Source organism: Ammospiza nelsoni, chromosome 15 (assembly GCF_027579445.1).
Source record: "Ammospiza nelsoni isolate bAmmNel1 chromosome 15, bAmmNel1.pri, whole genome shotgun sequence".
NCBI classification, from domain to species: Eukaryota; Metazoa; Chordata; class Aves; order Passeriformes; family Passerellidae; genus Ammospiza; species Ammospiza nelsoni.
Window position 1 is genome coordinate 3,919,945 of NC_080647.1, and position 27,670 is coordinate 3,947,614.

Consider the following 27,670-nt stretch of genomic DNA (forward strand, 5'->3'; position numbering starts at 1 on the left):
CTTCTAGAACTATGGCAACAAACATTTTTAGCTCAGGTTTTGTGTAATTATTTCAGTAGTCAAAGTATGTTCATATTTTAAAATAGATTCTCAGGATTTTTAAAATTGAAATGAAATAAATTTACTTTAAAAATAAAACTGAATTTAATATAAATGATGTCCAAGATGTACTGAGATATTTTTATTAAACTCAGAAAGAAAAATACTGCAGGTACCTTTCATCCTGCTTTTCCAGAATTCTACATTATGTAACTAACCCCTTGCAAGCATTTCTTTTACAACTATTGTACTCTGCAGTCCTCAGCCATTTCTCAATATTAATACTGTACTTTTTGCAGCTGTTTAGAGCTGAGAGGTTTGAATCTACTTTAAGGCATTTCCCACATTGCTAAGTTCATTATTATAAAGTTATCTAGGTAATATTCCAATGTATTCCCAGTAAGCATTTAACTCTGGTTTTAGAAGCTTAACATGCAAAATATCTGTCAATTCTGAAGTTTATTAAAAAGACAAATACTGCTTCTTCTATAGATATTCCTTTTAAATAAATCTTTTCAGTATTTATCTACTATATCCTTTAATAGACATTTCCCTAATAGTAGCACTACATTGATAAGAATAGATCTATCAGACATTTGTCAATTAGTATCTGAGCAGCTCAGTATGCTAAACAGAAATCCTAATTGTAATTTTATTCCCCTGCATATGTTCAGGAACTGATATGTATTTAAGAAAACCTACTCACTTCCCTTGGGCTGGATGTGACACAGACTCCCCTAATGTGAAGGAACTTAAAGATGACCAAGAAAGTTATTTATATTCACTTCAGGAAATAAATAATTTGTCCTTACTTCTTTCAAAAAGCCACCAAACTGCTCATACTTGAGAAGAAAATTAACCCCTTTACTGATTAATCACTAGGCAGCTTTGACTGCTGAAGAGAAAATTGTATTACAAATGAACAGCTACCTGTTATCAAATTACAAGGCATTTCCATCAAAGGGCCCAAAAATGCAGCACATTGACCAGTTAACCTGTTTGCACTGACCTGGGGGGATTTTTCCAGTTAACAGCTTCTGAAGAATGCTGCCTTTTGATTCTTGTCTCTGACACAAAAATGATTGTCCCATTTAGCCACTGCTCTATCACATACATCAGAGAATCCTATTTACTCACACGCTACTGGAACATTAAAACACAATACTGTGATTGTCTCTGGAAGAAAATTCTAAAGATTGACTTTTTTCCTTTTTTTTTTTTTTTGTACAGGGAGTAAGATCAAAAGCTAACTTTAATAGATGTTTGACTAAGGTCACACTCCTAGGAAATGGAACACTGAAGATGAAAGAGAACAAATAGATTTGGGTTTTGATCTCAGCCAAATCCATTTGGCATTGTTTAGCTTTTATAAAATACTTCAACTTTAGGCCCTGTCTGACTAAAATGAATTGGTTGAAGGTTTCAATAGTTTGGTAAGACTTTAACATCTACCAACATTTGGAAAAACATCTGAAGTATCTCACCAGATTTTTTTCTTACTGGAATGACATCAGGTTAATTCTAAATACTTAACTTGTTAAGACTAGATATATATATAAACAATTTAAAGAATATATTTTCCTAATTTTAGGCCAATTTAAGAGTTACCATCCACTGGTGCTGTAAAATCAGGACTACTGGTACTTCTAACAAGAAATTACAGGGAAAAGTGCAGAGCACTGAGAAAAGGTACTGGAATACTCAATTAAAAGAAGCAACTGTGTCCCTAACCAAGAGTGCAGATCAGATCCTTTCCCAAATTATTTCTTGGGGAAACACATTTGTAATCTAAATAGAAGTAAGAAAGGAATGGATTACAATCTACAAACTATTACTTTCAAATTTGTCAGCAATAATAGTGTTTGCTAACTGAAGACAACTTGCTTAATTAAGGAAAAAGATGAGATAACACTCATTAAAGCAATATGCTTAAATCATTACTATTGCTAGAAAAAATTAATTATCATTAGCCACCAGAAGAACTGCAGAAACCCCTAAACCACTTCGGCTACAAACTTTCCAAAGGAGTTCCATGAGCAATGATAAAAAATCAGTGATGGCAGCAAATGCCCCAAGCCCAAGGTTCAAAACCTCAGTTCTAGCATTTTGATGAAAATCCATGATTTACATCACAAATTATATTACAATAAAAATTACTCTGAGTTATGCAAACATTTTTCCTCAGAAACACTACAGGAATTATATAAAGGGAGAAATTTTCTGCTCTTACTTTCACATTATTCTATCACTGTATTACAGCAGTGATAAGGAGCTGATAAAAAAGCTGAGATATTTCTAAAGGCACAAAGTCAGGTATTTTATCATCATGAAAGGAGACACATCTCACCAGAAGCCCTGAAAGTAAATTAGGGAAGGAAGAGGTGATTCCCCCACATTTCTCTCAGTGCATTTCTCCACCCCAAAGCACCTCGGCCATTTGCTCTCCAACCCCGAGCCACAAATTCAACCACACCAAATTCTTTCCTTCTTTATACTCTTCAGCTCTTAAAAAGTGAAAATATCTCAAGATTTCTCCTCTTTTGTTTTAGAAGGACATGGCCTATTACACCTTTTGCTGTTATTTATGACTTTCTGTACCACATTTCTGCTGCTGAGGCAAGAAGTGATTTGCTGAGCCCACCTGGACACCGAGATCTCTGCAGGGCACAAACCCCACTCAGCTGAGCTCTGCCCCTCCCAGGCACACAACACCTGCACCCAGCAGCATTTCAGCTCTGGCCCTCTCACATACTGCAAATATTCACCTCCCTCCAGTCACTGAACCCACCTGCAGGACCTCCTCACACATCTCAAATAAACCTGGTTTGTTCCTCAGCACCTCGGTTCACCATCACCCAAAAATTACATCCTCATCTTCAGATCCCAGCCAGCACTGACCCACACCACTGCAAAGCTCAGTTTGTAACCTCAGGGTTAGTGACTGACAGGAAAATAACACAGATCTAAGAAGCCAACTCCACACCAACAGAAGAACTGTTCATCAGTGTTAAAATATCACAGAAAACAAGGATGGAAGCAAGCTGGATATTAGCTTAGGTGTAAAACTAATTTTAGATAAGCTGCTATCCACCCCACATGGAGGGGGTTGTATTATATATATATGTAAATATAATTAAGTAAATGTATTCTTCCATTCTTAACAGTTTGATGACCAACACCCAATGTGGAATGCCTTAGTTGTATTTCTCCAGGCATTGAAAATGTTTGGTTCTTCTTGAAGTCAGGAATATTTTCACTTCTCTACCCTTAAGACATGAAGCTCACAAAATTTCAATAAAAACTTTGTTTTAGCAGCTAAACATTTGCTATTCTGCATATCCTTCAAAGGACACAAAACCCTACAACATTAATTATACAGTAAATTTAGGGATCACCAAAACAGGTCGTGGTCTCATCCATTTCACTCTCCAGCAGCACAAACTGCATCTAGCTTTTTACACATTTCCCAAACAAAATTAAGCTTATCTATCTAAAGATTAAACTGTGGGATTTGTGGTTACTGGCATTTGCAAAGAAAGAAGCTCAAAAAAAATGTGCTAAAGGACAGAAAAAAAATTGTAATCAAACCAATTAGTAGAATGCTACATAAGTTATTCATTTGTATGGTAAATGAAGATATATCTTCAGTCTTCCAACTGTTCTGCTGGTAGGCTCAAGTTTCAAAATATTGTGCTTCTTAAACAATGAAATGAATAAATGCTTCATAATCTTTTGTGTCTGGTTCTGTGCAAGAAAAGGAATTTTTTAAAAACAAGACTGTATTTATGGATAAAAATTAACTTCTATCAAATAAAACTCCAAGACTACAAAGCAAAAATCAGAGCAAAATAGTGCTTGATTAATTTGGTTCTTAGTAGGAATATAAAAGGACCAGCCTGTGGAGGATATCATAAGACTGATTTATATTACAAACCCTGAACTATTGAGGTATATGCTTATATATCACATTTTATAAGAGGCATCATGGGATCACACCATCTGGTACAGAGACATCAATAACTGCACCTTTTAAAAAATAACAGCCAGAGACCGAAAATGATCACGGCGAGGTTTTCTTTTGTTTTCTTTTTATCTATGGAAATTTCCCAGTGAAAAACAGGAGCACAGGAAGGGGCAGCAGGAGCAAAGCCAGGCCTGGGGGGGCACAGGGGTCTTGGGGTCCCCACTCCCCCAGACCCTGCAGCCACATTTACTGAATTCATTGTTATTTTACTCTTGTCTGGATGATTAAATACTTTTGTCCTGGAAAAAAAACATTTAGTTTCCAGTTTTAAGTGCAGAAAACAAACTCACAGCAGGAAATGAGTTTTTTTTCCCTTCCTGAAAGAACTGGTAACATGATGAGCACAACACCACCAGAGATGGGATGAAATGGCGTTTTAAACTGCAGAAATAACAAATCTATTATGAATAATTCCTACCAGAAACCCTGGAAACTGGACAACCTACTGCCAGTTCTTGTTTTATGCAGTGAAAACAGAAAGTTAAGAAGGAGATCTGTATAAGTGGATTTCTACTGGATTTACTCACAACTTCCAGTTTCACTCACTCACAGAAGTGTTTTAGATTCTTGTCTTTCCTTTTTGGCCAAACTGAACAGGAGGCAATGATGCAAAGATGTGCTGTCCCCTGACACATTAGGATTAATTATGAGGAAAAGTAAATGAGAACTATTTCATCTTCAAAGTGCTTTCCTAAGACATTAACATCTAATAACAGTATTAAAGTCACATTATAGGTCTTTAATCTGTGGCAGTAATAATGCTGTCTAGTTTAATAAAAATACTCATTAAAATAAATATTTTGGCTATCCACTTTTAGGAGTTTGCAAAACTGTATTATTACCAAGTTGAAGACACTTTGGGATAGTTCAAACAAAATTTTGAGAGCAGCACTGCTGCAGTAACAGCAACTTGGTTCCCTCTCCTTGCTTACCCATGATCTCCTAGAGAGAAATGAAATCAGCTTCATCAGGATTTCTCATGTCAATACTTTTAAAAAAGAAAAAAGCAATAAAAGTTGTCATGTACCTTAAAGCAGTAACTAAGTACATAATCACAATGAAGCAGAGCTCAGGAATTGGGCACATCTCCTACAAAGCTGATGGGCACAGATGAGGCAGTACCCAGCTCACCCAGAGATATTCCTCACCAAATCCTATTGCAATTCCAGCAGAGGGACCAGCTCTGTTTCCAAACTGCAATAAGATAATTGCTGTTTCACCAGGAATGGAATCTTTGAAGCAGGAGCTTCATGTCAAAGATTCCTACCCAACCAGAGTGACACAGGTTATTGGTACCAACTCACTCTGGATACACTGACACATCTCATGAAACAATTCACTGCTGAGGATATTTAAATGCCAGTAAATAATGTTCATTGCTGTAAGAACTGCCCTTTTAATTTGCCAAGGAGTTTGAAAAGGCATCATAACTTCTTGCTGGGTTACATTTACAAAATTGAGTGTCAGCTTCCAAGTTTTGGGAGCTGTGATAGTTGAACATCCATCTGCAACACTGCAGGCACAGCATTAGCCAATGAGAGATTAATTAATTAAAGTTGTTTACCAAAAGTAAGAAATAAAACAAGCATATTTTTGCTGCTGGCTCCACAGAAAGTGCAATCAGCATTTTCAGAGTGCAAGGTAGTCTCTCTTTGTGATTGTTTTTGGCTGGCTGACATTCTCTTGCCAACACTGTGCTATTGCTTGCTCTTTTTTTCAACAATTATTAAACTGAAATAGCTGAAAGGCTTCTAAATAATATTCCAGCACTGTCTTAACTCAGGACTTGGAATTCCCCTGATTTTGTTTTATGAACTCTATGTCTCCTCTTTAGCCCTTTTTCCCCACACAGCACCTTGGTACAGGGGTAGATGAGAACCTGGATAATCTCAATTACATGTGATGGCAGATGAGGTGAGCTGGTACAAAGAACAATGTCTTTCATTTGAGATTTCTGCTCTTTATCTTTCTTGGAGAGCTCATTCCTGTTGGCCTGGACTGGTGCATTTGATGAATGGGTCAGCAGCAAGGGTCTGTGTGAGCAAATGAGTAAGATGCACATCCCATCCCTCAAACCATAATGAAAATCTTTATGAGATTGGATTCATGCTTTGAGAAGAGCTAAGAATATGTTCCTGCTTTTTTACATATTCCAATTGAGTTATCCAGTAGCAGCATGAAGTGTCAGCACCAACCATTCCTGAGAGCTGGGAAGGTAACTCACACATGGGTGCTGCTACTTTACAGAGCTATTTAATATTAAATTAATTTTTAAAACTCCACAAAACAGCAGTAAGACAGACTTTTCTAATCACAAGTGTTACAAAAAATTTTTTGAAGCAACACAACTGCTGCCAAAAAAGCTGAAGTTTCATGGGCAGAAAAATTATCTAAATTACCACAAGTTGCTCAGTCCTATCTTTTACTTTTTTCTTAATTAGCATATAGTGAGATCACAGAATTGATCTACAAGATCTTTTCCTCTGCATCGAAGAGGAAAAGACAACATTATTTATGCTTAATTACCTGCACCCATACTCACACCTCTGTGTTGCCAGAACTGACCATACTTACCCGAGGTGGGATTTTCCTCCTCTAAACCTCACTCCTCCAAACTTGCTATTAATGACTAACTGTAAAAAAAATTGCAAAGTTCCCCCTGACATCTTGTGAGAAAGATGAAGGTGACTCTCAAAAACTTCTCTTGTTAAAGCTGTTATAGAAGTTCCCCCAAAACAGTTTATTATCACAAAAATAAGTATTTCTGAAGTTCTTGGGAGTTTTCCATAGAAATTTATTATCTCTAAAAGCTGTTGGTTGATGATTTAGTGACATGAACTGAAAATTATTCAGGAAAATCATTCACTTTCTTTGCTCAACCCATGCTGAGCTTTGCTCAAGCTTGTGTTTCCTCAGCAAGGCCATTGATTGATATAAATGATATTTAGCAGGTGGAGATTCATTCTTTCATTCTTTCTTTTTCATGATGGAAAAATATCTAATTATCTTTCAATTATTAAAAGTCAAGAATAACAAGACCCAAAAGAAGGTGAAAAAGTACAACAAAAATACATCTCAACTGTTATGGTCAGGACAATGAAATCCCAGAATATGATGAAGAATATACACAATCAGCACATAATTTATTGATTGCTCCTTCTCCAACGAAGGGCCATCAGCTAGTTTAAAAGTAAAATTACATACTAAAATAACAGCAGAGAGAGATAAAAATTATGAGGGTCATGCAAGGGGAAAAAGATGTATCTTCAGCAAAGATTTTTAAATGAGATGGAGAGTCAATGAGGCAGAGAAATACAGGAAAGCCCTTCCATGCCAGAAAGAATTGCAGAAAAGCAGGTTCTTTTAGCATTAGCAGTGAAATGTGTAGTGGTAGCAAGGGAAAGAAGAGGAAAAAAGCAAAGCACACTACTGAAATAAACTGCCCTAATCCTGCTTTTGAGAATATCTATTAATTACATTAGCATAATGGAAGTTGGCTGAAAGGCCAGACAGAACCAGGAGAAGAAAATAAATTATTTGTGCTAACAGATGTGCTCACAGGTGACACAACTGCAAAGCTGAGCTCAGATTGTGCAGAAATCATGGGCTGCATCACCCAGCTCTCCGTGAGCCTTGCAACCTCCTCCCCAAATCCCAATCCCTGCCCTGCTGCCTGCACGGCACCTCCACAGGAAATGTTTGCTTCTACCAACATCATTAATGTCACTGATGTCACCAATGTCCTTCTGTCCCTGTGTTCTGCCCATTCCTGGTCACCAGGTCCAGCTGCTCCCACTCCCTGCACTCGGGGTCAAGGCAGGAAAAAAGGCAACAGGTGAAAGCAAAATGGCAAGTGCTTGACCACAGGAATAAAGTTCAAAGGATCTGCAGCAGTGGGCAGAAAGTTTAACATAAAAATGAAAACAAAAAGGTCATTTTTTAACAGCAGGGATGAATAAATAAATAAATGCTGGGATCATTTTCTGGCTGTGGGATGGATTCTCCATCAGCTGGATCCCTGAGCTGGGCCTGGATGTGCCCCTCAGGCACTCATGGAGATCAGATGAAGGGCAGGCTGCTCCCAGGTGGGATTTCCCAGCCCGGGTGACACAGGAGGGTTTCACACATGGCCAGCAAGTTCCTCAACACACTCCTGTCTGCAACCCAGGCCCACAGGCTGCCCCTGCACTGCAGATTTACCCCACAGAGTGTGAAATCCATTGTGAGAGACTCAGAATCATTCCTTAGAATCTGGCATAATTTGTATGTAAACAGACTGCCTCAGTAATTATGTACACAAACAGTTATTCTGGGGTTTTAATGCTTCAGTGAAATATAAACTCTTTATGAAAAATTATTCTGATGGTCTGTTTAGTGGCACATGTCCCCCACAAACATATTTCTCTAGAAAAACATATTTAGAGAAGGAAAGAAGGTTTAAACCTGCACCCTAATGGCTGGTTTGTATAAAATGTATGAAAAATGTCACTGTGCCTCATGACCACAGGAACTCTGGTGCCAGCCATTCAACCCGTGAGCTCTGGCACTGTGAGGACACAGAACGGCCCAGGCCATCTCCACAAGGAATAGGAGAAACCTCCTCATGCAGGGCTCCATCCTGGGACACACCAGCTCAGCCCCCACAGTTACACCCCACAAGCTCCAGGTGAAATGCTAAATACTGAACAAGAATGAATTCTGTTTCTAGAGAACTTATTGCAGTGACTGAGAATATGGTATTGATTTACACATAACTTTTCATAACAATAACCTTGCAGATGTATTTGAAGAGCAGACAATGACAACACCAAACTGAGCTGTTTTCAAACATGGCTTGAATGTTTTTCTTTCCATTGTCAAGTGCAACGAAACAAAAAAATACAAATTATTCAACTGTGAAATCGTATTTAAATCTAAGACTTTCTCTGGCTGCTGGAACACCTCAGCCCAAGCTGCAGAGCAGTTCCCCAGCCTGCACAATTTGGATTTAATTCAGCTGAGGCTGCTGTGAGCCTGCCCCAGCCCTCCTGTGGCACAGGGGTGGCAGGCCAGGCCCAGGACTGCATTAGCCAGGCTGTGAGCAGCTGATGAGCTGTGCTGATTCATTTCCAGCCACATCTACTTGGACACGATTGGGTTTCAATCCTTGACCTACAGAATTTTAAGCATGGCTTCACTCATATTAGAGACTTTGTATATAGACAAAATAGGGATTATGGATGACTTCTAAGTCAGCAGGAAAGAAAGTCCTTTATAGTCAGGATGATTTATTGTACTAAAGATTTGTTTAACAACAAAAATTAAAAAAAAATCCTTCCCAACTCAACTGTAAATTAAGTTTAAAGTTGGTAGAACTTATTGTTAAGTACATAAATAACTGAAGTGGGGATGTGTACCAGAATTTAAATATACAGACACCAACACTTTCTCCTATGAATTCTTCTATCAGAAATAAAAAACTCCCATTTCTCATTTTCAGTCTACTCCTCTCCCCTGTTTCTTTCAGTGACCAGCTCATACCTCGTTTGCTGGAAAAGCCTGAAAGAGGAACCTTACAATGATAAATAATCATTAGATTAAGGAGAAATTACAGCACATGAGAAATCCACTGAATGGCTGAGGTTGGACAGGAGCTCTGGAGGTCGCGTAAGCCCAACCCTCCCTTTGGGAGTCACCTGGAGCAGATTGCCCAGGACAGATCCAGGTGAGCCTGGGGGTGTGCAGGGATGGAGATTTGAGCCCAGGGAGCTCCAGTGGCCACCCAGCCATTCCTGCCCCAGGGCTGACTACCCAAACTAAAAATCAGCACTGAGAGCAGGAAAAACTATTCACATGACAAAGAAGGAAGAGCCACATTGATGCAGAAAAATGTACATTGGTTTAGCTAATGAGCACTAACAGAAAAACAGAGCATGGAGAGTGTTCCACCAGATCTCACCTGTGCTAAAGCACCAACTCACTTCCAACCATCTGTCTCTGCACTACACTGAGAAAATGCAGATTTCTTGTGGAACACGTGGGAAAGAACATTGTCCCTGCAACTGAGCACCCGGAAAATGCAGATTTCACACGTGGGAAGGAACACTGTCCCTGCAACAGAGCCATCATCCCTGAGCCACTGTCCTCATCTTTGTCACCAGCTCTGGCCCTGTCCCTGACAGGAGAGCACACCCAGAACCTCTGCTCTGTCTTCCCAGAGTCAACCCTCAAAGTTAACCCTTCCTCTGCTCAGAACAATTAAATAATCCCTACAATTGTAACTTCAGATGTATTTGTTAGCATGCGCTATCCAATGAGCATTTTCCTTTCCCAGAAGAAAGTTTCTCAATCACATAAATAAGGTAAACAAGTCTTTCAGGTGACAGAAGAAAATCAAACTCACATTTGTTAATAACCACTGGGTTAAAATAACACCACATTTTTTTTTAATTTCAACTATGAGTATTTACGTGACAAGATAAGTCATTTAATTCCATGTATTTCAGTTGAACTGTGATTATAGTGCACTAACTTGTGGTTTTCCTCACCATGACATCCCTAAATCAGGGACAGTGGAAAAGTGCTAAGAACACATTAGGCAAACAAACCAGGGAGGCTGCCCAACAGTCACACAGCAAACTAAGCAAACTTGGAAATACTTAAATATCAAGTTTAAGTTTGCTGATAGACTATCTCAATTGCTCAAGAGGAAATCAAATTAATATCAGAAAATACTATGCTGGGTTAAACAAGAATATTTGTAATAAAACTTATTATATATATGTATATTGTATAATATGTATATTATATATTATATTTGTACATACATATATGCATTATATATGTATATTATATATTACATAATATGTATATTATATACTATATTTGTACATACATACATTATATATTTATATTATATATTATATATATGTGTATATATATATATATTTTAAATCTGATCATTGGTTTAACCCCACAATAAGAGAAATGGAAGGAAAAAAACAAATTGCATTATAATGGCGGTCAAAAGAGCCACCCTGCATCTATGATCCTTTGAGGTATTTCAGCTCAAGAGCTCCAAATCTCTGCTTCCCCTGGGAATGACACCAGCCCTGTTTGCTCCCTGCACCTTGGTGCATTTATGAGCCAGGAAAACAACCTGGGCTGGGAAAGGCCCACCCTGGGGAGGAGGAGGAGAAACAGCAATTGGAGGATGTCACAACTGTACCTCCAGCCCCTTCAGCCTCACACATGACTGTTGCAGCTTCAAGATTCCATGTTACATCTTTAATTGTGGGCATTTAGCAGACTGCCTCTTATTATTAAGATACTGCTGAATTTTATTGTCAATGTGGCCACAGGACAAGGCTAATAATTACCAGCACCAGAAGCAGCTTGTGGTTTTATATTACATTGAGGTAAATTACACTGGAATTAGAGTGGATTACTTTTATCAAATGGGGAATAAGCTGTTAATTAACTCCCTGCTGTAGCAATCTTTTTCTGAGCTTGCAACTGTTATTAGCTCTAGATTAAACTGTTGAATTAATTTCCCACTTACTTACTATTTCAAGAGTTTTTAATTTACCTGGCAGCAGTTTTAATGGGAAATTGTATTAGTGAGCATAAATTGTTTTTGGGAAGGGTAAACAGTTTGTGATAATGTTTATTAAGTCGTTTTGTTTGAGCAAAAATATAATTGCAGTTTTAATTAGTGCATGCTTGTTGGAGTATTAGGTTTGAGATTACATTATGGCATTCTGGGGAAACAATCGCCCAGGTAATCCCAACATTTATGAGAGAGAGCAAAGGGAAAAGCTGGGTCAACACTGCCCAGCCCTGGGGGTGCACACCAACACACACACAAATACCCAAATTCACACAAACACACACCCAAATTCACACAAACAAACACTCAAATTCACACCAACACACGCCTGAATTCACACAAAAACACACCCGAATTCACACACACAACAAAATTCACTCAACTTCACTCAAATTCACACACACATCCAAATTCACAAATTCACACAAATACCCAAATTCACACACACACCCAAATTCACTCAAATTCACCCACACATCCAAATTCACACAAACATCCAAAGTCATACAAATTCACACACCCAAATTCACACACATACCTAAATTCACACAAATTCACACAAACACACACAAAAACTTAGTCACACAAACACACCCCAACACCCAAATTCACACACATTCACACAAACACACACCCAAATTCACACACATTCACACAAACACACACCCAAATTCACACAAGCACACACTCCCAAGGGCCCAGCAGGTTCAGCAAAGGGCCAGGTGGTCTCTGAGCTCTCTGTCCCCTGCTCAGCCTCACCACTGCTCTCCCCACTCCCCCTGTATTTTTCTCTCTTTCACAGAAATTCCCTCCTTGTGAAGGATTTCTAGGAGCTAGACATGGAAGACACAATTCAGCTCAAAACTGACCTGGGAAAGGAAAGTTCAGCCCCATCTCCAGGTGCTGAACTGTGCAACCCCCTGGCTGCCAGGCTGGAAAGAGCATTTTCTGATCGAGGTTTGGCTGGAAAAGCATGATCTGGCAACAGATAGGGGTGTCAGTAACTCCATCACAGCCTCAAACCAGCCATAAACACAGAACCCAATTAACATTTGTTCTTGGGCTTTGTTTCCCTCCATCAGCACTTTTTCCCATAGTGCATTCGAGGTGTGGTCAATGATAGAAACCATTAAATGTTCTTCAAAAAGTCTGTAATATGGCTTTTTTTAATCCAAACATTAACATAAAAATGTTCAACTGAAGTTTATTCAATTAATTTTGGTTCTCAATTTATCAAGATTTTACTATTCATGCAAAGGAAAATGAGAATTAAGATGCAATGTGCTGACATGGAGTGGAGTTTTACAGCCTTTTTAATACAGATGTAATTTTAAAAATAATAGGTTTAAAATAGTAAAAAACCAAAAACTAATAGTTTTGCTAAATTACCTTTTTATTACATGGTTTCAATTAGCATTCCCTCATCCTCCCACCCAACGTGCAGATTGTTCTCTCGTTGCTCTGAAGGAAATTATGAGATGATAGAAGTACAGAAGATACTTCAACCAAATGTTAGAGCCTCAATTGAAAACTCAAGTACACAGCATTCCCAGAATGATTTGTTGCAGCAAATTCTATAAAAGTTAACAGTTCCTAAAAATGTATCTAACTTATGGAGCATGGTTCTTGCATATGGTAACAGATTATCCTCCTAAACTCATCAGTTATTACATTTAATATGCACTATGCTAAAAATTACAAAAAATAAAATGCTTTCATCCTGACTGTGGTTTTTCATGTCTTTGAAGCCACCAGAAAGCTGAGGTGGTTTTAGTTAAGGTATTACTCCCCAGCATGAGGAAAGTGTTATACTACAGGTGCAGGGAAGATTTAATCCACATGTTGGGAGGTTAGCTATGGATATAAACACTGGATTAATCCTTGGGTCCCTTCACTTCTGACTCTCCCGGTCAGAAGAAAAATGGTCTAATTCTGAAATTGTATGGTTCCCTGTGTTGTCAACAGCCTCTATTTCATCTACAGAAGGTTCTGTGAGACAGAGCCCAACTGATCACCATTTCATCATCATTTATAACACTAAAGATCACAAAATATGTAGGAATATGCACACTGAGAGCAAGAGCAGAGGTCACAGCCATAAATGAGCCCAGCCCCACAAACCCTCTCAGCCTGTCCTGCAGGACTGTCCCAGCAGTGACCAACCACAACACTGAGCTCAGGGAATTCAGGGAACAGTGTCACAGAGACCCCAAACCCTGTTCAAAAATGCTTTCAACACCTGAAATCAAATTTCAAGGTGTTCTAATAAGAGCAAATGTAGTACCTACTTGAGTACATAAAATATTAATTCTCTTCCCTGATCTAACCAGTAGCTTTTAATGCTCGAGGTTCTGTAGCTAAATTCACATTTGGAAACTCCAAATACCTTCTCAAAACCTTTTTTAATAATCCTTCTCTTAAGGCATAAATACTTTACCCTAAAAAAATCAGTTTTATTTCCAGGAAGACTGTAATGTAATATTAAACACTGATATATAAATACACAGGACTTAAGATTTCCACAAAGAAATCTTTGTGTCACTTCATATTCTGTGTTCTCAAACAGGAAAGGACACTTTTGGTAAAGAATGCCCAGAAAAAGGGAGCTTGTGACCACAACAGAGCAGAACTAGAACACATTTCCAAACCCACCTTACTAAGGGATTCAATCCATGTAACTTTTCAACATCTCTTTTGTTGATTTTTTAAGAGAGTAACCTAATTACAGCAAATACCTGAAAGATTTCTTTGGACAATTTCCTATTTATCTACCAGCAATATGTGCCATTTGTAGTATCTTTGTATCTTGTACTCCATGATGGCATTCCCTGAGAAGGATATTTGTCAAATCTAAACCTGTCAGGCTACAGCAGATCTGTGCTGAGATTTGCTCTCTATTCCACACCAACCTGCCTGACATAATTATTAAGGACAGGAGTCAGGAACACAAGCAGGTTCAATCACCCTGTCCAGAATACAAAACCAGAGCTGTTAGATGGAAAAGTTTTCATTTCTTTTCTTAGAAACTTCATAGAAGAGAAACCTACTTAGAAGAGAGATTTATGGCAAGCTATAGAGCTCAATTTGATATGATCCTTTTTAGGTACCTACAAACACACACAAATCAGTGGAAATCAACACAGATCTTCCTACTACATCAGACAGCAATTTTATAGCCAGACAGCAATTTTATAGTTGTGTTTCTGTCAAAGAGCAGCAAATTTTAGACAGATGTATGAAACAAAAGCTGATCACAGCTTAGAACCAGAACTGAAACCAACCACTCATTCACATGAGATACAAACAGCAGTAAACACCTGGGATTTGAGGGGTCCTGAGCTTTGCAAACTTAATTTGGGTTTCATCAGGAAAAACACCCGAACTCCTTAAATCTGGAAAAAAGAACTCAATCAAAAGCACATAGACACTACTAAAACAATACTCAGAAGCTGGGAATAAAGGGACCACGAAGGATATAAAAATGTTTAAAGAGGGTAACAAGAAGGAAAGGTTCCAATGCCTCAGCAGGTTCCCTGTCTGTGCCCAGTGCTCTCCCCTGCTTTGGGACTGTCTCCAGGCGGAGTTTCAGGCACAGGGGCAGGATGCACAGAAGGACACGTTCTCTGAGGAGCTGCAGGAAGGTTTCTCCTCTCCAGCCCAGCTGGGGATCAGGAAGGGCTCCCTGACAGGCGGTGACAGCAGCCCCAGCCCTGTTGTGTCTGAGGCAGGTACGCTGTAAAATTTCAATGATGCCTTTAAATTCTAATGGTTTCAAGCTGCTGTAAACTTCTGCAGCCATCAAAAATAATCTGTCATGGGACTAAGGGGTATGAACATCATGTCAGAGCCACTCTGCTGTTAGATTTATTGGAGGGTAAAGCATGTCATTTATGCATCAACTCACAGGAGAAAAAAGCAATCCCTATGAAGTCAATCTAATAATAGACTGGAAAGCAATGATTACTGTTTCATGTGCAGCAGCTATTTGTAGCAGAAGTTGGCCTAATTCAGCAGGCCTTGCCTGTCAGAGCTCTGGGATTAGCAAGTGTTTAGATGAAAATCTATCGGGAAACATCAGGAAATGTTTTAATGAAGAACAAAAGTCTTCATTGTTACATTTAATATTTGCTGAAACTTTTCCATTTGCACCGCTATATTTTGAAAAAGCTTACTGGAAGTGACATCCCAAATAGAATACAAATGTTGAGGGACTGCAACTTCAAATTATCTTCCACAGTTCTCTGCAATTTCACTGCAAAAATCTGCTCTCACTCTTCTCCTGTGGGCGGAATGCCCTGAAATTGAGTGCAAGATTTTTTAAAGACATGACTAATAATCATGGCCTCACTGTACTACACACATTTTCCACCATCTAAATATTTCATATCTATTGACTAATCAACCTTGTCAGTCCCCACATGGCATCATCCAAGGGCTGGCATCATTCTGGGGAGTGGAAGCAGGATGACAGACAGCTGCCAGTCAAACCCAGACACACAGAAATGGCAAAATGGGAACCAGAAGATGCCAAGCAAGGCCCCAGCCCATCCCTGTGCCAGGAGCCAACACCTGGGAATGCCTTTAACATTCTCACTTTTTGAAACTATTAAAAAAAAAATCTCAAATCCCTTAATTAGGTTCCAGTGTTAACGAACCCTGGGGAAGAGGCTGCTTTCATCTTCCTTCATCCATTAAGTAAAATTAAAACTAACCCAGAAAAGATATTTCAATTCCCTTTCACTTAAAGACATTGTTCATCATAGAACACAATGAATGGCTCAAACTGAGAAACCAAAACATTCCTATCTAAGGGAAAAATCAGGAGTTAATCTGATTAATACATACAGTGCACAGCTAATTGTCTCCAGTGAAATTCCCAGCAAAGAATGAAAAAGAAATAGAGAAAATAAGACATTCCAGTGGATGTAGGAGACACTGAGGGAAGGTTTAGCCATACCACAAGTTCACAGCCTCTACCAGAAAATGACCCAACTAGCAGGAAAGCATCAGCAGCTCCTGGAATTTCTTCTACATGTGCAGAAATGAGCAAACACAGACTGCTCCTGAAATAAATACTGACATGGTTACATGTCTGGATGGCAAGATCAGTACCAACCTACTCCATCTCATCAATTTAACTCATGAATCTGCAGAATCCCAGTTAAACCAAGATCAACAACACTGCATCCATTCTGCACTTCAGAAAAAACTTCATTTTTAATCTGAGATTTAATATAAAAACTAAGAGGAAATTATTGTATTTTATTCCAACTGCTTGATGAAATTAATCTTGATAACTCCTTTTAGACACGGGATAACTCCTTTTACACAAATCAAATCGATTTTATTTTGTAATGGGCAAAAAATCTCTACCCGGGATATTTTCCTGAGTGCAATCTACAGTGAAAACGTCCCATAAATGAGCAAATTCTCAACAGGATTAGGACTCATGCTTAGCTAATGTAGACTGATAAGCTACTCTGAAGAAATATTATCTGTAATTAAAATTTGTAATGAACCAGTTCCAAAACAGGAAGGCCAAAACAATTCATGGTGCATTTCTTTGACGTTTAACAGGTTTGAAGAAGAGATTCTGCTGACAAGTTTTCAGCAATCTAACCCAGCTACAAACACAAACCAGCCTTCTGAAGCTTTACACTGACTAATCCAATGAATTTCAGGAAAAAATCTCAAGATTAATATATCCATATATTACACAGGAGTCCACAGGACAAGGGAGGTACTGAACCCACCAGGCAGAGCCCTCTGAATTGCCCCTGCGAGATGGCAAACTTGTCTGGGTCAGCTGGATTTGAGTAATAGGGTGTTCTTAGCCCAAATAACCTCCTGACTTCCACACCTAACAAAATGGAGAGGCTCTTTCAAGTGCCTCCCAGGTTTAGCAGCTGTTGCTCTGACACTGTCAGCAAGGCATCCATCTCCATCACAGGGTGAGCCTTTCAACCTCCCTTCCTTTCCCCTTCCTTCCACCCACCAGCTCCAGCCCCGTGTGAGCAGTCCAGGCAATCTCCCTGCTCTCTCCTCTTTGTTTTAGCATTTTTTACGTGTACATCTCCCAGATTTGCCCTGCACCCACAGGAGCTGTATCTGGTGCCTCTGGGAGGTGCCTCCAGGCTGGTTTTGCTCTGCTGTTCTGCTGCAGCATCTCCCCTGCAACTTGCCTTGTCCATCACCACAGGCACTTTGCTTTTTATCCTCATTATTCTTTTTGATTTTTCTTTGCTTGAAATAAAAGCCTCCATATGTTTTGCTCTTCTTTTATTGGAAGATGTTAATGCCGTGTACCAGAGGGCACAGTCAGATGAGGGATTGCCATTTGGACAGAATTATACACCCAATTACTGCCTAGGGTATATCACCTGTATGAGTGCTTTCAGCACATCTCAGCTCTGTTTCTGGCAGAATTGAAGGCAATATTTTACTGCTGGAAAACAATATTCAGTGCTTTCCAAAGGAGTATTTTTTCTGTCAAAGTCATTCAAATTACCCAGTACTTAATGGCCTACAATTCACTGTAGATATATTTCTAGTTCTTAAAAATGTGACCCATCTGAATTGTAAGTGCTTTTAAAACAGGAGCTCAGCCATATGCACTTTTAGTTAATTTAAAACCATATTCAAACTCTTCTCCTCATTTGAGTTCTCATCTGAAAAAGTGAACTATTACTTTAAATGCAGAGATCATAAGAGATCAGGAGTTCTTTAAAAGAAAACCAGTCCAGTTTCACCAGCCAGGCACGAGGAGGCTGCACATCTGAAACAGCTTTGGAGTGCTGGGCAATTCACATTCACCAAGCTGAAATAAGCATAATAAATGAAAGAGAATAAAATAAAAAACAATTTCACACTAAGGGAAGGCTTGACTTATAGGAAGTGGCAGCTCTGATGGCCCAAGGCACAGAATTAGTTTTGCCACTCGATAATTTGACTGATTCACTCGAGTGGCCAGAAAAGGACATTTTCTGCCTGATTTCAGTGTAATGAAGTCACCTGCTCTGTGGCTGCCAGGGCCAAGCCAAGTGCAGCACCAGCACCAGCACCAGGAGCTTCTTGCTGGTGTGAGACCCAGCTACAGCTGCACATTTGCCTTTTTGTATGTGAAACCACACAAGCACCATGAAAATTACCTGTTCCATTCACTCCCCTGCTTACAGAGAGCTTGGGGCTACAGCTGGGATGTTCCCCCCGTTCTGCTGCACATCCCAGCAAAGAGCCTCTGCTTTGCTGCTTTTTTAACAAAGGCAAACACAGAAAAAATAAAGTCATTGCAAGGGACTAGAAATATATATGACATTTTTTCTTAATTAGGAATGATTATGAAATTCTTTATGAACAATTACAGCAGATTTTACATTAAATTTATGAAACATCCATTAAATTTAATTGTCCTCCTCACACATCTTATATAAAAAGACTGTAATATACAGGCAGAGATTTGGGAACACATCTAAACAACTTGCATGACATGATGTCAGTTTTATTCCTGCTTTGCTGAACAGGGGTCAGACTGGTAAATGTAATATATGTGCTCATCTTTAGGCATATGCCCAGTTTCACTGGTTATTATTTACAGCTAACCTTTCAGGGTAATGACTGTATACTGCATGTCAAAGGAACAAAATGTTACATTGCTATGGAAGAGAATATTTTCTTCTTTTTATGCAAATATTGGATTGAGACTGACCCAGTCAGGAGAGATAATACACTTAGAAGAATTTATTATTATTATTACTATTATTATTGTTGTTATTATTATTGTTATTATTGTTATTATTATTAATATTATTATTTCACATCCAGTCAATATGCAAATGCAAAAAAACCCAGCAATTAAGCATTTTCCTTTTTTACAATTGTTCAACAGTAAAAACAAAGATGTAATGTTCATGAAAATTATTTATCATTTCACAACCAATTTTCTACTTGACATATGTTAGTGCATGATTCATCTACATTTTTCAGAATCAAAGTCCATGATCTGGGAAATGAATTCTGTTAATAAAATGAAAAGGTGACCTTGCTTAATTTAATAAGTCTGTGTAGAAATACTCTTTCAACATGTTAAAGAATTACAAAAAGGTTATCATAGCTTGCTTTCATGGGAGAGTACTCTACCTTTTCCAGCTCATTTCTCAGGCCTTTACTGTAATTCATTAGATTACATAAAAACAATGTAGATCATTATATTTTAATAAAAGCTTTCTTTTCCTAATAAAAAGTCTGTCATTTATATTCAGACATGTATTATATAAAATGCTTCTCTTTCTGAAGTGCAGCTTTTCATGTTCAAGTCACAGGAGGTCGGTAGCTGGAGGAATTTCTAATTTTTTGCAAAGGATTTTCAGCATGAATTTGGTTTCTAGACTGAATCCCCCAGAACTGCAGCCCTACATTTACCTTTCAGAGAGGATCAGCAACAGCAGCTGCCACCAGCAAACCCAGAGGTTCAGCAGAGGATGGTGCACAATAAATACTGCACTCATTAATCTGCTTGTTTTGCTTTACACCAATTAATGTCCCCTGCGATAAAACAGTTTGTACAACCAAACTATGCAACCTTTATAAAACTGCACAACTAAAACAGTTCATACAACACAAACACATTTCCAGTGAAATCCTACCACAACCTCACTTCATGAGAGTGATCAGGCAATCTATTTCAGTTATTCTTGATTCCAAATAAAAACATGCACCTCCTCAGACTGCTCAGAAAGAGATGTTTCATGTTCACCACAAATTCTAATCTGTTGCCAGCCCTTGGCATCACATTTTATTGCACATTGTTCCTGTGCAGGAGGAGACCCCATTCCAGCCAAGGTGTGACCCTGGCACCAGGCACTGACTGCATCCTTTGCAAAGCATCCTCACAGAACCTGCTCTCCAAAACTCTGTGGGGAGCAGCAAACACCTGTGGTTAACACTTGATTAAGGAAAACACTTGTGGTTAAGACACCAATAATCCAAGCTGAATCAATCATTTGTTTGCTGATCTTAAATCACACTGAAGCATTTCCACATCTATGGGACAAGGACCAGGGCACAAACACATTTAAAATGACAATGGAAGCACTCAATACCTGGCCAGAACTATGGAAGCACCTGGATTTAAGTACAATTCATGTTTATTTTTTAATCCAGTGAGATTTATTCTCTCCTTTTTCCTGCACAACTTCACCAGTGCTGTTCTATCAAGAATTTTGTCAAAATATAGTTTTATAAAACTTTCCTGTAGGAAACCCCACTACTCCAATCTAATGCAGATCTGAAAGCTGCATTTCAAGACAATATTATTTATATAAATATAGCAGCCTTTAGCACTGCAAGTAGATGATGGATCAGTATTTTTCTGCAACCAGAGGTGTATTATCCTTCCAGATAAAATTGCACCTACTATGTTTTAAGTCACAGAATTAAGAATTTAGATAACTTGAGTTTAACGAGGCTTTGACATCCTGCTGGATACAGAAAATGCAGTCAGTGTGGGAATCAAACACAACGAGATGCATTTAACTACACTTGTTTGTGATACTGGTAACTATTTGTTCAGCTTTATCAAAGTTACTGTAAAGGAAAATAAAACCTAACAAAACCAATTCAATTATAATAGTGTTATTTTCAAAACAGTCCTCCAGAAAAAGGGAATGCTGAAGGCAAATCCCCTTCACACTTCCTGATGCTATTTATGACTTCAAGGCACTTCTTAACAATAACTTAAAAGAGTTAAAAAGGTTTCAAAGTCAGCTGAAGAGAGAAGAAGAGAGGCCTGATGATCACTCCAGACCAGAGTGCCGTGGACAGGACACTCCCAGGAAAGCTGCTGGAAAATAATGCCATGGGTGCTACAAACAGAGAGATGGAAACTCACTGGTTTTGCTAACTCTGCGACACTCCAGCCATTTTTCAAATGCTTCCCTTCCACCTGCAAATCAAAGCAAGCTCAGTGCAGCCCTACCCTGAGTGTCAAGATGATACAGGCTTAATTCTCTCAGTGTGACCACCCTGACTGAACTTTGTTTTCTTCAAAGATGTAGGAACTCAGAAGAATTAATTTTCCAAAGCAATTTTTACAAATGCATAAAAATCAAAGTACATTGCTGAGTTTCACACTTCTTGGACAGTAATTAGTAGCTGAGGCTAAGTGTAAATTAAATTTACAACAAGGTTAACCATTCAGCAAAATCTCAACAGCTTCAGCTATTCATTTGTCAAAAACGTAATGTCCCACCCGACAGAGCAGACACTGAAAATGGATTCTTGAAGAAAGATAGTACTAAAAGAGAAAAGGAAAGAGGAACTGAGTGACTCACACTCACCAAGTATAGTTCTCAGATTATCAGAACTCTAGTGAATGGCTGTATTAAAAGAGTAATGATATGATCCTGCATTCCTCATTCACTCCAATTCAGGCTCCCTTCAGCACAGAAATCTGCTGCCATGAGATGGGTGGTACTCAATCATGCTGCACACATGGTCTTTAATTTTAAAATCCAGTTAAATAGATGTTCTAACATCATTTTTTATCTAAGAACATTTCATGATAAAATGAAAGAGCGCACATGTAACTTATTTGTCAGCTTTACTGAGCAGTGGATAACTTTCCTATGTAACTCACACCAGCTTTCATTTCCCAAATCTATCTGCATTCATTATGATAGTAAAAATGAAGAGTTGCTAAAGAGACGTATGCATTTTTATTATTGTTTGAAAAAATAGATCTTTCCACAGTCCTTTGAGCTTCTGAGTGTGTGATTTGTATAAAATATTTCTCATTTTGGGGACACAGCAGATGGAGTGCAGGGCACTGTGGGATATGCCATTTATCACAATGACAGTGCGTAGGTAGCACTGATCCTCTCACCACAGGGGGAAGCTCGAGCTGCAAATGTGGAGCAGCATTAAAAGCCCGACGAGTGGAGTTTGGCAACACTTGTACTACTCATTAACTTAATCATATTAATTTATTAGCCATATATATCAAAGTAATTCACTACTGAATTGTCACCAAGAACAATTTATAAACTGTTAACGTTCCCCATAGGCAGGGGAGTGTTGTGGCATCCTTAATCAGCGTGTTTGCCTTTGATTAAAAATAATAATTTCTACCAAGCCAGGTAATGCCAACAGTGACAAAGTTCTGCATATGTTTCTCATTATAAATGGAACTTTCAAATGTCACGTATGACTACGGAAAAAAAAAAAAAGGAAAAAAAAACCCAAGGAAAAAAAGGGTAATTGTAAACAGCGAAATGAGCCACAGAAATGGGATGTAAACACACAGAAATGCTCAGTTAAATTAACAAGTGAGGAAAGGCTCTGTGGGATTGCTGGCAGCAGGAGCTGCCACAGGCTGTGCTGGCTGATGTGTGCCCACCTTGACAAACACAACTGGGCACCAGAGACCCCAAAAGCCTCCAGGCTCCTTCACTGCTCCAACATGGACATAACACATCAAAATGCCCAAAGACTGCGGAGAATCCTGTTCTATCATCCCTTTGCTGTGCAAAGACTGAGAGGCTGCTGCTGCTGCTGCTGAAGGAACACAAGAAGTTACCAGATCCTGTGAGCTGCTCTATTTGAGTCCCACAATGATGTGACTTGGTGCAGCTATTAAAATATTAACTCCACTGAATTATTAATTACCTGAAACTATTAAGTTCACAACAGATTCTTTAAACTATTAATAAGACAAAACTGTTCTGAAAAAAGTATTTGTATCTGTACAAATGAGTCAATATTTTAAACACTGCATTCTTAGAAACTCTAGACAGAGTTTAGATAGTCTATTTTAACTGCTTATGAAATAAAAGAAGAATCATTTCAAGAGGGGTGAAACTAATGTAGCTGATAATGAAAACAGCAGTTTATCTTACACATTGGAAATGCAGGTGATTTCCTCCTGAGTACCCACTTGAAAATGACTTTTTTCCTCTTCTCACTTGTTTCCCCACCAGCCAGGCTTCCTGCCATCCCTGTGCTGAGCCCTCAGCAGCTCCCAGCCCCAAATCCTCACTGGGATCCCTCTGCTGAATCCTGCCAGCCCCAAATCCTCACTGGGATCCCTCTGCTGAGCCCTGCCAGCCCCAAATCCTCACTGGGATCCCTCTGCTGAGCCCTGCCAGCCCCAAATCCTCACTGGGATCCCTCTGCTGAACCTCCCAGCCCCAAATCCTCACTGGGATCCCTCTGCTGACCCCCCAGCCCTAAATCCTCACTGGGATCCCTCTGCTGAATCCTGCCAGCCCCAAATCCTCACTGGGATCCCTCTGCTGAGCCCTGCCAGCCCCAAATCCTCACTGGGATCCCTCTGCTGAACCTCCCAGCCCTAAATCCTCACTGGGATCCCTCTGCTGAGCCCCACCTGGCCCCGGCCAGCCCTGCCAGGCTGCCACAGCTCAAAAAGCCAACAGGGATGTTCCAACAGGCTCATGCTATCACCCTGACCCTCTCAGGACTGCCAGCTCCAGCTGCAGGACACAGCCATGGGCACTCACAGAGATCCCACTGCCTCAAAAACTGCCCCAAAACACAGCTGCTGTGCCCTGCACCACCATCTCACTAAGCTCTAGAGACAGGATGATTTCCTCCATGAGCCACCCTCTACAATACCTTGAAGACAAAATGAAGCAGCCCCAAAATGTTGGGTTTTGTTTGAAATTAAGAACAGCCATTCTACAGACTGAGCAGACAAAAAATTGCCATGAAGGCAGAGTGGTTTTCTAACCTTTCCTGAGGACAACCTAAATGAGGGGAAGGAGGACTGGGGTTGCACAGATAACTATCAAAAGATCCAACCACTCCTTCAGCTTCATTCCATATGAACAGTTTGCTGAACCATTGGCTTCAATCATGTAACAGATTTCAGCTTCTCTCCACACAGCAAACTAATGCTTCAGACCCCAAAACTTCCTGAGAATCTATTCCCCAGATAAGTCCCAGCTGTCTTGTTAAGATACACTGATGATAAAGACTTGTACATTAGTAGGAGATAAAGCCCTTTTTTTGTTCATGTCACTTCATCCCACGGCATTGTTTGAAGGACTGAGCCTTTGATGACCATCCCTCTGTGACACACAGGATTTCAGCTCTGCCCTCACAGCAGGCAGGGGCACCACGCTGGTTCCCACATTTCCTACACCAATACAAAAAGGAAAACACTTTCTCCTAAGTTAACATAAACTGGACAGTGCTCACTGCAGGATGCACTCGGGGCAGGGTTCCTGTGTCTCCTCAGCCCTCCCCAGGGTGGCCATCCCACACACACCACCTCATCCTTCTCAGCACAGCACTAACCCAGATGTAACCCAAATATTCCCATTCCCCCAAGGCGCAAAGTACCTACAAACATTTCAAAAGGTCAAGGCTTCACTTGCAGCTCCTTCACAAGTTCCTTAGGTCTGAGAGTAGATGGAGCTGGCTGTGCCAAGAGGTCAAAAAAATCCCGTCCACACTGGGAAATGCAGTGTGCCTAATTTAACTACCTGTTTATTATGTGAAAATGACCATGTAAACCGAGCTGACACAAACCAAATGGGTGATGAAAATAACAGCACATTTCAAGGAGTGGAAACACAGATGGCTCGTCTGAGTCTGCAGGAAGTTACCAATCATCACTGTGTAATACCCCCTCCAGACAGAGCTGCCAGCTCTGCAGCCACAACGGAGACCCATCCATCTAACCAGAGCCAGCCTGGACCCCACTGCCTGCACTGCACCTTGACAGCAGCCTGGAGAGGGGGCAGAAATGAAAAAATGCAATGCTGGGTGAATCATGCTGCATTGGCTGATGGGGAGCCTGTTACTAAAATGAAGAAAACAACTAAGCTGGACATGGCAAATGAGGGAGCCACGTAAGAAGAGTGATTGTTTGTTTTTTTTTTTAATTAGAATAATGTAGGCAGATTGACATTAACATCTGCATATCTGTGCTGTAGGAACAATGGGCAAGATCAGACACAAGGATTATCAAGGACAAGACTTCCAGAGGAAATGCTTCAGGCAATTGCACTGCAGTTAGAGGGGACAGTAACCGGAGAAGTCCTCAAGATGTAAAAGCTCTGTCTTGCCTCCCTGTCAGCCTCTGCTCTTCTGGAAGGGATGGACCCAACCCTGCCATGCTGCAAAATCTCCTCAGTCCTGGTCCTGCTCCCCTCCCACAGCCACCCAAACATCCACATGGGAGCTGGGAGCAGTTTTTATTCCAGTCTATTGTGCACCATTTGGAAATCTGGAAGGAAAACCTCTATTCTGTAACAAGTGTTAAAACCCATTCTGTTTTTATTTCAGCCAAAGGAAAGAATCCAATCCTGAAGTATGGCAGGCACCCAGAGCAAAGCAAAATCAGTAATTTGAGTGTAGAGAGGTACAGATGCAGCTCTTGGGGGTTCCATCCAGAGCCAGAACAGCTCAGATCCCTGGGGAGTTTACAAGAGGCTCTTTTGGTACCTTGGCTTGCCCAGCAGCTCCCCCAGCTCTGCCCTGTCCTTCCCTTAGGAACAAGAAAAGCCCCAGGAGCCCTGGGGAGCTGTGGCCCTGAGTGACAGCTCAGGAGATGTCCTGCTGCTCTTGGGGCCACCTCAGCCCCAGGGACCCTCCTTGTGTGCAGCCCCTGGTGACACCACCATGCTCTGAAATGGGCATTTTCCCCTCCAAGCTGCTCCCAAAGCCCCCTCAGCTGGTCCAGGCACTTTGTCTGGGACTCCCCAAGGTTTTCCTGGGGTCAGGGAGTGGCTGCCCCGACAGACACACCCAGACACACCTCCCCTCCTGTGCCAAACACAGGGATGGAGCCCACTCACACTCCAGGCTCCAGACAGCTCCCAACAGCCTGGAAATTCAACTTCATCATCTTCTGCTCAAACTGTGTGCTACTCAAAATATCTGTGAGACACAGAATGTGTCTGTGGTGCTTCACTGTGCACCCCCAACACGCCACATCCTAAAATATTTCCCAGTTTGAGGCAGCATGGCAGTCTGGTGTCCTATTTGCAAACACACACACACATGGAGTGGAAAGTGACATGGAATATTCTGGATTTCAGAGAAGAACTGATCAATGCAAGAGGCTCTTGTGCTTTCCTGTCTGTCAGTAGTAACATGAACAAGAATCCATTGAATTCCTGAACTGAGAACACGGCAGAGATACTAAAAACCCCTCATTTATTAAATATAGGAGGGAAATCACAGTTCTGGGTCCCTGTCACAAACATGAGCAGTGCCTAAAGCTGCAGCACCCAACTGTGGCACATGGCTCTGGCCAAGCCCCTTCATACTTTGGTAACTGCTCCACTGGGGCTGCTGTAAATATTGTTTAGGAATGCTCTTTCCCTCTTTCCACAGGGAAGGTTCCCCGTGACATCCCTGGGGCTGCAGGGGAATCAAAGCTCTCTCTGTGTCCCTTGGTTGCAGTGCACAGGTTCTGCAAGCAGAGTGATCTGTGAGATCAGGAGAGATGGAACTCCACTCCCACCAAGGATCCTTTGAATTCTGCTTTTCCTGTTGCATATTCTACGACTTTATATTCTCCAAAACACTTCACTGTGTTTGGTTATTAGGGAGTTACAGTTTATTTAGACCAGATTTTGATAACAATCCTACAACTGCTAAGCCTGTTGAATATGTAAGCAATTACTTTTATAAATACAGCCTGTGAATATAGCTTTATTATGAAAATCAACTTACCTTTAGCACACAGCAATTAATAAAAAATTAAAACACTCATCAGGATAGCACAAGATTTAATTTAAACTCTATTAATAAATTAATGAAGTGAAATTAAATACTATGCATTAAATTATGTTTATAATTCCACATATTTTCATGCTTAATTTTTCACTTTATGATACTGAAAGGAGATTATTAAAGCACAATGCACTGTGGCAACGTGGACTTATCTGCTTTTCAAGTGTTCTTTCTGTAATTCCTACAAGCATCTCTGTCTCTCCCCAGCAGACATTAATGGGGTTACAATACACCAGGCATTAGCCACGCTGCTCAGATCC

The 27,670-nt window shown here is 40.0% G+C and overlaps 1 protein-coding gene across 2 annotated transcripts in view; it reads right to left on the bottom strand.

The window, feature by feature from the left end:
* DACH2 (dachshund family transcription factor 2) overlaps positions 1-27,670 on the bottom strand; it is a 236,029-nt gene that overhangs the window by 92,050 nt on the left and 116,309 nt on the right. The gene's annotated exons all lie outside the window — the stretch shown is intronic.